This window comes from Motacilla alba, chromosome 1 (assembly GCF_015832195.1).
Source record: "Motacilla alba alba isolate MOTALB_02 chromosome 1, Motacilla_alba_V1.0_pri, whole genome shotgun sequence".
NCBI lineage: Eukaryota > Metazoa > Chordata > Aves > Passeriformes > Motacillidae > Motacilla > Motacilla alba.
In genome coordinates, this window is record NC_052016.1 from 41,337,748 (window position 1) to 41,350,940 (window position 13,193).

Here is a 13,193-nt window from a genome sequence, read left to right on the forward strand (position 1 = left end):
AATTATTTGAGATATTCAAATTCAACATATCAATTTGAATTAACAGATGTATAAAGAGTGATGGAAAGAGTGGAGTGAAATCTGTATCTTCAGAAAACATCCAGTTTATATCTTGGATAAGATCTAAGTTCACTGAAATGTACCCAGTGCCTCCCTCATACATTTGTACTACAATACTGCACAGGCAAATGCAGCAGCCGTTGTCTCCTCAGCAACAGTACAAATGCAGTCCCAGCTTCATCCAATACTAGAGTTGCCTGATTTTCTCTCACTTTGGGATGTCATCATGGAAACAGTCTTGATTACTTAATGTTCCTTAAAATGGTGTTAGCTTAGTTAATCAATGTTATTCTGTTGTTAAGCAGGATATTTTTCCATTCTGAAACAATATTGATTACCTAATTATTGCCATTAAAAGCACCCAAAACCAAAACACATTTAAGCCAGTGATTGTGTGGCTGCTATTAAAGCTCTCACAAGTAAATACTGCTTCATTTCTACTCACCCTGCAAAGAGTAATACTACCCTATTTCTACCCAGTTTGCAAAGCTTCCCTGTTTTCGAACATCTTCAACTGTCTAACTGTTCTAATATTCATCGACTTTGTTCCCTCCCCCAGCTTCCAACAGCAGACGGTGCAAAATTAGCAGCAAGAGACAGGATCAAACAGCTTGTTCCAGAAAGCAGCACAGATACAAGGCACGAAGAAAGGGATATGGCAGCAGGTATAGGCACAGCACCTGTTTTTAATTTTTTAATTTTCAACTTAATTCCACCCCATTCAAACTTATTTTAGAAAGCAATTGACAACAGGAAAAATTATAAAATTGGCAGGAAACTAAGACTTGGGTGTTGAGAATTAAGAACTTCAAACTGTGAAATAGAATATATATCTGTATCTATATATATGGCTATTGCATCATTAAGAGAATTTGGCTCTACAGCTGTATTTATGATTATTGAAGCATTCTTCTGTTTATATTTAGCCATAAAATTGCACATACTTATAAGCTCTTCTACCTCTTTAAAAAGGCAGCAGCCAACCTGTATGTTTTTGCAGCTATGGGATGCTTTAAGCTGATACTCCAAACTTTGTTGGATTTATCCTAGATAACAAATCACTGACCTTTCTCTGTGGGTATTGTGTGTTTTGTGAAACATTAATTGTATATAGGATTGCAAATATATTTTATTCTGCTTATATAACCTCATGCACAGTGTAAGTATTGGGCATACACTGTTTTGTGGTATCTATATATAGAAATAAAGTATCATGCTCTCAGGTACATGGTGTGACTCTTGGGGATGTCCTGTGCAGGTCTAAGAGTTGGACTCAGCTTGGATTGGATCCTTGTGGGTCCTCTCCATCTCAGCATATTCTACGATTCTTAAGATACAGGATGCATAAGTGTACATTGCATAATTTTCAGAGGAGTTTTTTAAGCCCCAACTATGCAAAAGTTGCCAAAGAGACAGCCCATATAAGCCTCATGAAAGCACAGTCATTTTAGAAAGGGGAAAGCTCTGTAAAGAAACTAGAGCAACAGGGTAATCAGACTGGGAAAGATAAGTAGACATGGTCCCATACTTTCTTGGTGAGGTCTGGCAATTTTTCAGGTGTATGCCACTTCATGGTGAGATACACACCCCATCCCTGGAAATGTTCAAAGCCAGGTTGTATGGGGGCCTGAGCAACCTGACCTAAGGGATGTCACCTTGCCCATGGGCAGGTAATTTTTCTCGTCCTTTCCAACCCACACCATTCTATGATTCTGACTGAGATCTAGAAGGTGGAGTGGATTCATGGGGGCACCTCAGAACATGGCAATCAGGGCCTCAGCTGTACAGGCAGCTGAAGGTCCTTGCCTATAGGGCTAAAAACTGAGGGCTGCCCAAAGGAGACAGAAAGCACTGCCTGCATCATTCTTGTTTTGCTCACTCAGCCTCAACACTTCAGTGAGAGGGACAGATGAGACAGATATATTCAGACTTGTAAGCAGTCTGAATACTGGCCTGAAGGACAAGGTGGAACATAAAACTACAGCAAAGGAGGTCAGAAGAGAATAAAAATTGAGACATTTGCAGCCAGGCAATGCTAATACTTACAAAACTCATCTGAACAACCTCAGTATGGCTTTCTATATATTCAGTGGACCTAGGTAATTTATAAGCAATAATAAAGTCAGCAAATTTAATTAAAATTTATTTAAATTCAAATAAATTATTTTGATTTTTGAGTTCTGATTATTCTGGAAATACAGCTCAAGTTAAAACATTAATCTACTATAACAGGACAATGTTATCTTATGATAACACTAAAAATGCTGATATTACCAGTGACAACAAACAATTCAGAGAACAAACCAAGCGACAGAAAGGGAGTCGGGAGAAAGGAGGAAAAAGGAAGAGGAAACTGTTCTGTTCCTTTCTCCCTGGTAACATTTTTCTTGCCAAAAGTGGACTTACACTTGATTTGCTTCCTGCTATAGGAGCTGGCATACTGCCACATACATGTTTCCGCTCACAAGCAGCACCAGCATGTTGGTCACAAAGTGCTCCAGAAAAAAATGAGGTCCAAAAATGTCCTCCTCTCTAAAAAGGTTCTGTGTGCGTGAGTATGCTTGTGAGTTCTGTGTGCTTCTGAGTATGCTTGTGTGCGTGATTTATGCAAAAAATCCTGTCAAAATATTCTGCTTCACCAAAAGTCTAATTTACATACATTTTTGGGACACTGTAGAGGCTGATTAACATGACGTATCACAATTCAGAAGGAATGTTGACTGAAGCATTTTAGGAGCCTGGGATGCAGAAACACGAGGTAGATAAGCATATGGAGCTCAGTGAATGAAGCAGGAGGCTGCCTATTCTGCTGTGATTTATGTTCCTTGCGAGAACTTGATGGCTTTCTGAGATAAGAGATTTTGTTTGGAAAAAATCTAGTGCAATGAAAAAAAAATAGAGCTTTATTCATCTTTAATAAGCTCAGCTATATCTTCCATCACCTTTAAAAGATATCAGAATTTGGGGTTTATTAAAGAGAAAACTAGTAAGCGCTATAGTTTTATTTATAAATAGTAAGTTAAAATATTTAATCAAAAGCATTTATAAATTATTTTTTATCCCCGGGATTTACAGAAACCGCAGCAATATTTCTCTTGCAAAATAAAACTTACCAACATTTTATAGTAGGCCTTTTAAATTTATATGTTAATTTCCACATACATCTGAAACTGGATTCGTTTTACATTTTCTTGTTTTTTATTTAATTCACTTTTTAAAATTGGATAATGAATTTCCCCAGAGTCTTATAATGTGAGAGAATCTCATTTTTTTTTTCCCCTAACTGCTTTCTATACCACAAAAATAGCGTAAACACCACTCTCTGGCCAAGTCCAAATGTCCAACTAATGGAAATGTTTGTTAGTAACCTTCCTGAAAGCAAATCACCTCCTGCATTATTCACTCTGCCATAGCTCTGTTTAGTAACTTTATGGCAAAAAAAACTTGTCTCATTGTAGTGAATTGTTCCTCCTTACCCCCAGGAAGATCCACAACAGTTAATTATTGGTTTGCAAGGGTTGATAGTCCAGAGCACAGGAGACAAAGAAGAAATTACTCAGTAAACCGGTGACAAATTATCAGGTGATAGAAGACTAAGCTCCCATTTTAGTTAACAGTAAGTTGGTCAATATCATCTGTAGAGATAAAAAAATATATTACTTAATAGACAGAAGTCTATTTCTGGGATTAATCTGGAATTGAATCTAATTTTTGGCTTCTGGTTATAAGTTGTACTCTCATAAAAGTAGCTCAAAGGAATTTTCGGGCTACGTAGGGAGACTTATAATGAATTTAGTCATCAGTTGGGGCAGGGATGGCACTGATTGCAGATGAACTGTGTCACAGTGTGAGACCTGGATGTAGATTTTTAATTTCCATTTAATCAGGTTTGGAATATGCCTATCATGTGAGATACAGAATTGGAGTAGAATTTGCTGTTTGTTTCCACATGTGCACATATAAACCCACTTCCCTAGTGGCAAAATCTTGATGAAAATTATCAAGAGGTGTTCTGGATACACTTTATTTAAATAATGTTTCTTTTTAATAATTTACGCTCAATCTGCATCAGGTAGTGACAGAATTGGAGAGTAAAGGCAAGGAATCTTAAGCATCATCTTGTCTCAGGGTGACTTTCTGACAAGATTTCTGCTAAAGGATAACTTGAAGGAAGGCACCCAGGAGGTCCCACTGTCCAGCTCACGGGTGCTCACTGTCACCACTGGGTGTCTCACCAACCAGCTTTTTGAAGAAGATGTGGGCAGTGATGATCCTTGCTGTGACTGTACGAAGAAGGAAGAACATATTCAAACAACAGTAGCAGCTTACAATAAGACAGTAAGCTGGATCTCTAAGTTACAGGGAGAAACAAAACTACCTGACATCTAGCTTCAAAAATGTTGGCATGTGTACAATACCAACCTGAGGTTTTACATCTCCCTCGTGAAGAAATTCAGCCAGTATTGCAGCTGCATTACCAAAAATTATTTCTGAATAGAGACAAAGCCCAGAAGAGTGAAAACCTTTTCTCCCTCCAAGAGGTTATTTCTCTTCCTTTATGTGCAAATCGTCTTGGTTTCATACTCTGCCTGTACTGTGAATGCATTTTTTTCCACATATAGTTCAAATTGTTGCTACTGATTACGCAATCAGTTAATTAGCTCTGGAGGGGTTAATAAAGTAAGAAAGTTCTGCTGATGGAAGACTATACCTGAAACCATGCACTTTTTTGGAATTACCCTGCAAAATCATCACACCAAAATGGCATTAAGGAAAGACAAATTAAACAGGAGAGTAGTAGCCATGGGAGTTTTTAAAGTTAATCCACCATATTGCTGTAAAAAGGTTTGCCATCTGGATCCCAGTTTGCTACAGTATTGAGGCTTCATGGCATTTCCTCCCCTTTATCTTCATTTTCAGCAATCATCCATGGGAGAGCTGAGGAACCTGTGCAGTACGCCAGTGCTGCAGCGCGTGTGTGTGATAGAGGATGCTCTCAGAAATCCCAGTTACAGTGTGTAAACAACTGTCTTCTACAACAACTCTGCAGCAGTTTGTGTGCCAGCAGCCTCTGATAGGCTCACAGCCATGCAGCAGTAGCAGTCTTAGAGGTTTTGGTACTCTAAAAGTACACAAAACCCAGCTCTTGCTTTTTTCAGACAGAAGATTTGGATGCTGTATGGTTTTACCAATCACTCTAGATTCCAATAAATCCATTAAGCTTTTGTGAGCTGTTTCAAATCCCCCTCTTTACGTCTGCTAAAGGCAAGCAACAGCTGCAGAGACCTCTTTGCATCAAATACCTGAAAACACTAGGGGGCTGGTCGGCTTGGGAATCGCAGTGCTGGGGCTGAGAGACTGCAACTTAACCGAACACATCCGAGGCTCCGGATGCTGGCTCTGACTCTCAAGGCAGAAGAGAAACGCATCAGCGACTGCATTTGATATGATCAACAAATCTGCTTTAAAGAAGAGCACGGCTGAGGCAGCCAAGGGGTCAAAGTGAATTAACTCTCACAGCCTCCAACGCAGTGGTGGAGGTCAGGAAGGAGCCTGATGCACATTAAAGCAGAAGAGGAGACTTTATATGTCTTAAAGGGAATTAAACAGAGATGTTTGGGAGGATGTTTTTCACTGGATATTTTTGTATTTTTTTTTTTCTCCTAGGCTTTGGTGAGGGGAAAGGAAAAAGGTGTTTGTTCTCAGATGTCTGTTGTTGTCACCATATACAGACAGGTTTTTTCCTAGTGAGTGAAAAGAAAAATTCCCTATTTTGGCTACTTTTCCTGGCATAAAACCAAACTTTAAAGGAACAGAGCCAGGTCCTCAGGTCACAGAAATTCAAACAGCACCAAGGGAAAGTGAGATTTTGCACCAGTTTGTGCCTCTGTAAACAACTTCTGTTCATGTAAACAATTTCCTACTGATTTCAGGAGAGTAATCTGATTTCCTCTCCCCGAAAACAGGTTCTGACCCATTAAATTGTTCTTTTTCTCATACTTATTTAAATGTATTTTATGTCTGCAGTCCCTGCATATCTGCTGTGTGGAGGTGGGTGGATAGGAGGGGATGAACAGAAACTTTCCACCTAAGCCCCAGACTGATTCAGCTGTCATTAAAAATGACAGATGAAAGGGACAAATAGTTTTCCCAGTCCCCTGAGGAGGAGACTTAAGTGACAGCTCAGCTTGGGCTGAGGACTGGAGCAGCTGGGAGGCACAGCTCTCCAGCCAGGCTGACCTTGCCAGTGGTGAGCAGCACAGTCCAGCCTGAGTGAGGACAGTCTGCCAAAGAGGTGCCCCTGGACATTAAGAATGTTAAATTCACTTTGAGCACACATGGATAGCTCCACTCATCACATTTTTGAGAGGCAGGAACCCCACAGCTCCCGGCACTTCCCAAATACTGGGAGGATTTTTAATGAAATAATTACAACATGCCTTAAGAGGGTTTCTGAGATGGCTTTATGTAACATAATTCCTGCCTAGTTGTTTTCTTCACTGTGAAGTTACAGAAATCTGCAGTATGACCCATTAATAGAATATATTTAGTAATAGAGAAGTCACTGAGATCTAGAGGCAGCTAGGATTATTTAACTTTTTTAGATGAATTATCTCTAGACACACATGAACATATGCTGCCTATGTAGTTTCAAGACCATTCTACTTCTACCTGCAGGGGAGGACCATCTCTGTTGCTCATACAATTTTGATAAACTACTGACAGGAGAATTTTCCTAAGGAAAGATTACTCAAATCACTTTACATCCTTAAAATACACTGAGAGAGTAGTGGGCTTCTCTGACCTTAGAAACATCCCAAAAGAAGTTTTCAGTAAGTGAAAATCCAGGGTGCACCAAGTTAAAACTTAAGCATCATAAAATTAACAATGCCTTGGATATGTTTTAAAGCTGTATAGCATTAGGGAAATACCATCCCATTAGAGACCAACACCTGAACTGTACTTCATTTTGACTGCTGATGACCTGTTAGCAAAAGAATCCACAAGTAAAAGCAACAGAGCAAGTTGGCTGCAAGTAAATAACTGGTACAGTCAGCTATGTACTGCAGTATATGCTTATCTATAATGGGGTTTTTTTTTAAAGAAACCCTTATATATGGCTTATCACAATACCTCAACCTGCATAATTCTTTGATCTAAAATCCCATCCCCTTTGAAAAGTCAGAATTATCATAAAAATCTTTGGAGCAAAAATCTAAACACTATGAATATTCATGCTCTTCACAGCTGTTACATTTATGGAAATGCAATAACAGCAAACTTCTTGTATTTGGCAAAGACTTTTTACCAGATGAATATATGCCAGTAAAAGAATTTAAGTGAAATGAAAAGCCTGTCTCACTTCTGTTTTCTATAGAGGTGTGCTGCAGTCCAGAGCATTTTTAAAGTTAGAGTCTTTTTTTCAAATCTCAAAACATGTATGCAAATTTCAGCTGGCAGTGCATACACAGCCCATATTTAATAAACACATCCTTTTGAAAGCAATGTTCCATGTCCACAGTTAAACAACCAATGAATGGACATTTTCCCCTGATAGAAATAACAGCAGTCTATTTGCTTGTGATGCTACATGCTGTCAGACTTGTCATCTTTTCAGAAAGTTTATTCCAGACATTTAAATCTACCCCTTAACAAACAATCAGCATGGCTAATTGAAGGGGGGGAAAAAACCAAAACAGGTTACCTGTCTGTTTATTCCTAATGCTATGATTTGTTAAAGCCCTTCTCCATCAGTTCTCAGTGCAAAACTGCATATACCAGGAATGTCTGCAAGTGAGATGCAGAGACAAAAACATTCAGCACAAGACGAAAGATAAAGAGGATTGCAACATACCTTCAGCAGCGTGCTCCTTCCTTGCCAGCCAGCCACTTCTCAAGAACGTGCACTACAGATGGGACTAGGAAAGTGAATTTAAATGGACTACTAATAAGTAGGTCCCTAAAACCAGATGTGACAGCAGGGTGTCACTAGGTCCTTTTTAAACTTGCCTCCAGTGCTGTCTCCTAGCTCCTCCAGACAGAATCAGACAGTTGCTGCACGGATCAGAGCTGAAGAAGCAACGGTGCGTTTTGACTGCAGTTGCTAATGCTCCACTTTCAGGGAAAGCGCAGAAGTATGTGTGTGCCTGCACTAACTGCACACACTCATCAGCCTGCTACAAGCAGGGAGATGTGATATGCATACTGAAAGAGCTGTGCAGGGAGGAGTAGTTCAGAAGCACACCCAAGCCTGTTCTGCTGGTAATTGCACCCTGCTGACCTCCCTGGGCTGGATCACTGCTGTAAAATTCACCAATAAGTCTATCAGTCAATAAGCAATGGATCTGAAACAGTGCATACAGGGAGGGGAGAGGAGAGGGGAAATGCATCTTCAGCCTTCAAACATAAAACTTTCAAGATAGCTCGTTTAAATTTCTCTGCCCTTAACGTTCCCACTGCAAATGTCATAGTCCATAGTTGAAAGGAATAGAATTTCATTTTAATTAATAATCTGAAAGAAGATTTCTCTAGCCATGATAAAGCACATTTTAAATAGGAGTCCCTAATGAGAACTACCAGAGTTCCAGGGGTTATAGGAATACAGTAGCCAGCTGTGAAGATGGCCCCACAGAGCAAGGTGGTGTACTGACTCACTATAAAATCTGGAGTTCACAGTCAGGTAGGATAGGACAAAGGAAAGAAATATCAACATCTTTACTATTCATGGGAGAAAATGAGCTTCCATGGGGAAGAGATATGTCCAAGGTCACATGGGGAATTCAAACCCCAATCTCCTGCATCTAATTCCAGTTTCTTACAAATAAAATTAAACTGCTTCTGTAGACAAAAATTATCAAAATACAAAGCAGTGCAGGCTGCTGTTAACCAAAAAATTCATTATGAGCCAAAGTGGCATCTTCATGTCTTCTTTTTAAATACACTGTTTTCACATGAATTTGATCGTACAAACTTGACAGCTAACTCTTCTGGAATGTTCTCCAACCTTCTGGGAAACTGAGCCATCACATTAACTTGCACACCTTTTCCACAAAGCTGTAGGATTAAAATTCCTTTGGCTGGCCAAGCTCTCCTCTCTCAATATTGAAAGATCCACTTCTTGGTCCCACAGTGGTATTTGGCTTCATGGGCTGATGGGGGGAAAAACCTCCAAACATATAATGAGTAATCAGCACAAGGGTCTGGGAGCCCTGATATGGTTCTGGAGATCATTCTCCCTGGGAGTGACTGTATACTGCTTTATTTGGGAGGTGTGATAAGATCACAGTTCAAAGGGGGTGTGGCTGCAGACCATAAATAGTAGGACATGAAAAATCTTCATGGAGATGTGTAGCCTCCAGAGTAGCAGAACATCTACAGGGAATATTTTTCTGAGTTAGAAGACAGCTTCTTTTTTGTTTATCGCTATTTGCAGATGAGTGGGGAGAACAAACAGCCTTAAATCCATTGTGCAGCAACCTTAATGAACAAACAATACAAGACAGACACACTGTAGCCCAATAGTGGAGAGAAAAAACAACAGTCACACTTAAATACATTAAAAACCCTACATCTTTGTTTATAAATGTATTTTTCTAAATACATACCTTAATTATCTCAATAAAATCACTCAGTATCAGCTCAGTTCAGGTTTACATTGACAATGAAAGCTTTTGCTGGTGAAGAAGAATTTTACCCCTGAAAAACAGCTTTGCAAATAAATAGTTATCCAGGTTTTGGATATCTACAGCCTCCCTGGGGAACCTGTTCCAGTATCTCACCATCCAAACAGAAATTTCTTCTATATGGTTAATCAAAATCTCCCCTCTTTCAATTTGTGCACCTTACTCTCAGTGCCATCCCTGCAGCTCCTGGTGAAGAATCCCTCTCTTGCTTCTCCACAGGCTGCCTTCAGATACTGGAAGGTTGCTATGATGTCTCCATGAAACCTGCTCTCAGATGCCCCTGTCCTCCAAACTGCCCATAATTCACATGAAGAGTGGAAGTCCTGCTCTTCCTCTGAGCTGACTGATATCTCCAGGAAAACCCATTCCTAATTAGTCCTGTCAGTCCTGTCTGAGCAGGACTTAAATTGGTGTGGATATTGGCAGCATGTCCCCATGCTCAGGGCATGTAATGCTTCCTCAGTAGTGCAGAGTCACCCAGCCTCAGTGCCAGGCTTATCACATCATGGGTCTTTGTTCTTCTGGTTACTGCTATACCTTTATTGTTGCAACTTAAATACAATTAAAAAATAAAAATAGAAAATCAGATAATTGGTTTATTGCATGTTAACTTGGGTTCAGAAAGAATTCTAGGAGTTCTGGGATTGTTGCCAAATCTCTAAGAATTTGACAGTACTCAAAAGTCATACTAAACAGTAAATAAAGTACTAGTGATTTGGGGGGAAAGAAAAAGCTCCAAAAATATCTGAACATCCATTGAATCAATATCTCTGTAGAATGAGCAAAGCCATAGAAAACTTTTTTTTATTTTTTTTTTTTTACTGCAAGATAGCCACTTTTTATGAAAATAATCAAATACTCTCCTAGTCTAGAACAAAACCGAGAAAGATGCATAGTGAGCTGTGTTCACGAATGCTGAAACCAGTGACAGTTGTAACTTCCTACAATCTTTCTTCATAGGATGTTGCATTTTTCATATATTATTCATATATTCACATATATTATTATCTGAGTGAGATGAGTAAAAGAAACAATTTTTCCTCATAATTTTTAGATGAAAAAAGTAAACACATCAAAAGGCTAAATAATTTGGTCTGGGTTTCTTTTTCAAAACTTATTTCCTTTAGATACTTGATTTTAAGCAAATTTTTGAAACATGATTTTACACAATCAGCATGTGCCCTGGAAATCAGACTCTTTCAAAACAGTGCAAATAGGATGCCCAAAACCACCACCAATGTTGAAAAATCTTAATTTTGTACTTATTTCAAAATATATAAGAAGACAAACACCTTTCTATCTTCTTCCTATCCCACTGATTTACAATAGAATGATATTTTTCTTCTTAAATATTTTATCAAAACTCCTTAATAAATAAGGTCTGGAATTCACACAGGACACAATCTAGCAAGGTATATCCACTCCTGATTTTTCTCTAACTTCAGGCTAAACCAATCCTTAAATCAATGTTAGGAAATGTTCTGGAGCCTAAATAAATTATTAACTCTAAAAATAATGGATTAAAGGTGGTTAGTACTCTTGAATGTCAACCTATATATAGGCTGGTCTGCAGAGACAACCCAAGAGAAGACTAGAAATAGTTGTTTAACAGTCATTCAGGGCTTATTTTGGAAGATTGAAGGCTGAGATAGACTTGGAAGATTGCATACCAATAAAACATTTTCTAAAAGCTGAAGAACGAATAAGACAACACCTTGAAACAGTAGATAAGTGGAAGAAGGGCTCACATAAAAGCATTGTAAGACTCCTAAAATCCACAATTTATTATTTCCCCAAATTCAGAAACTAATATAAAATTGTGTATGAAAGGCAGCAGTGACCATTTCTATTCTTAAGTACTTCATTATGTGTGCACATAATGAGGCTTTCACATGCTCAGAGCCTGGAGGCTGTGTACGGACAGACAGAAGTCACCAGAACACTGCCCATATCCATACCCCAGCAGCTACCAAGGTGCCAGTGTATTCCCAGGGAACAGACTCTCTAGAAAGTAACATTTAGGGAAGAAATTTTAAAAAAGAAGTTTCCAGAAATTAAGAACTGTTTTCCAACTCCATTGAAAATGACAGACGTAATTTTTACCTTGTACCTATCAGTGGAACAACACATATTCAACCAAAAATACCTCAAAAAGATTGAAGCCCCCAAGCCAGGAATTTCTCCCCATCCTTAAACAACAAATTAACAAATGTCAACACAAACAAATTTTACAATATTTATCAAATATAAACTTTTAAAGAAGCTCTGATTCCTTCCCTAGGTCATAGATTGTTGTTCTGCAAAGAACAATGATTTCCAAAAACTCCATTACAGAGCCCAGAGCCCAGCTACTTTAGGTGGGAAAACACTTGAAAATCACATTTCCCTTAATAGTGAGAAAAATTGTTCCATATAGTACATTGCTCTACAAAGTACATTTCATGTGTCTTTGTGTTTAGATACATATATGCATAATATTAATTATCCATTACAAACGGTCTGGAAGATCAGAGTGAGTGTCTATAAATGTATGTACATATATGTGTGTGTGTCTGTGTGTATATTACATTCATTTAATCTATATATAAATAATTCACATAGGTATGTGTGTGCTTATGTATGTATTGCATGTAAATAAACTTTGAGTGTACATACCCAAATCAAATACTGTACTGACTTTTTGATATCTCTTAACTGGTCTGAAAGCAACATGGAAAAATTCTTGCCCAAGAATAAATAGATAGTATAGATAGAATAGATAGTATTGAGAAACTTAAAGCTCATAACTTATTACTATATTTCTTTTAGCATTCCACATTTCACATTCTAAAGATATTGACTTCTTCCTCCTCATAGTTTCAGAGCGAGGGTATATGAATGTCATTTGAGCAAGGCTGTGTATTTACCCAGAAGACACATTTTTTTCTTTAACACTGAACATTAATAATTTACCATCTAAGATATTAGAATAGCATCAAATCCCATTTCATTTTTACAAGATTTGTATGTGACATCTAGTCTTCCAGGTTCTTTTTGTGAGCAAAGTTCTTTGAATTAGGTCTATACATAGAAAACTGTGCTTTCTTAAGTTAATATTAATAAGTGATTTTAATACTATATTTGAGTTTCCAGTAACATTGTATTTATGAAAATTAGTGCCTGACAAAGACCTGTGAATGGGAATTCACACCAAAAGTCAAACAATAAAAGAGATGTTGAGACAATGTGACGTGACTGCTTGATTGCCTTTAATTTTTTCTCTGTTTATGATCTATTGTGCAGTCTCCATTTTAAAGTCAAGATGAAAGTCAATTCAGACTGAAGTCATGAAGATAAAAAGGCAACAATTCAGAGAACTGATTCTGATCTTGTGCATGACCAGCTTCACAGATCTTGTGCATGACCAGGTTCACACATGACCAGCTTCCATACAACACTGTGTCTTCTCCA

At 38.2% G+C, this 13,193-nt stretch overlaps 1 protein-coding gene across 4 annotated transcripts in view; it reads right to left on the reverse strand.

The window, feature by feature from the left end:
• Positions 1 to 8,234, reverse strand: part of TENM4 (teneurin transmembrane protein 4) — a 1,547,018-nt gene extending 1,538,784 nt beyond the window's left edge. For 3 of the 4 annotated variants that reach the window (XM_038158275.1, XM_038158258.1, XM_038158266.1), the window contains exon 1: positions 7,916 to 8,234. The gene's annotated coding sequence lies outside the window, so the exon portion shown is untranslated. Of the gene's footprint in view, positions 1 to 3,536; positions 3,696 to 7,915 lie in introns of all 4 variants that reach the window. The other variant, XM_038158286.1, reaches the window with a different exon arrangement.
• Between the last annotated feature and the right edge of the window lie 4,959 nt (positions 8,235 to 13,193).